Raw genomic sequence first — 375 nt, 5'->3', positions numbered from 1 at the left:
GGAGAGAGAGCGGGAGAGGGAGAGAGACAGGGAGCGGCCATCGTCCCACAAGGGACTCGACGACAAAATGACTGCAGGCAGTGGCAGCAGCAACAACAACAACAGCAGCAGTAGTAGTAATAGCAACAACACATCTGGTAGTGGAGGGGGAGCATGTGGTGGGGCACATCGCAGCAGCAGTAAGACCAGTGAGAGATCAAGTGGCGGATTAATGGACGCGAACCCAAGTGGGTCACACAGCTCTTCACTTCAGGTGCACCACCTTCCTGTGAAGAGGGGCCCAGGTAGACCCCCAAAGAACCGAACCACATTGGGTGTCACCTCTTCTTCCACCTCCACCTCATCCTCTTCCTTGTCAAATGCCTCCGCGAAGTC

The sequence above is a fragment of the Octopus bimaculoides genome, chromosome 29 (genome assembly GCF_001194135.2).
Source record: "Octopus bimaculoides isolate UCB-OBI-ISO-001 chromosome 29, ASM119413v2, whole genome shotgun sequence".
Classification (NCBI taxonomy): Eukaryota; Metazoa; Mollusca; class Cephalopoda; order Octopoda; family Octopodidae; genus Octopus; species Octopus bimaculoides.
The sequence above is the reverse complement of the archived record's forward strand: the minus strand, read 5'-3'. Positions refer to the sequence as shown.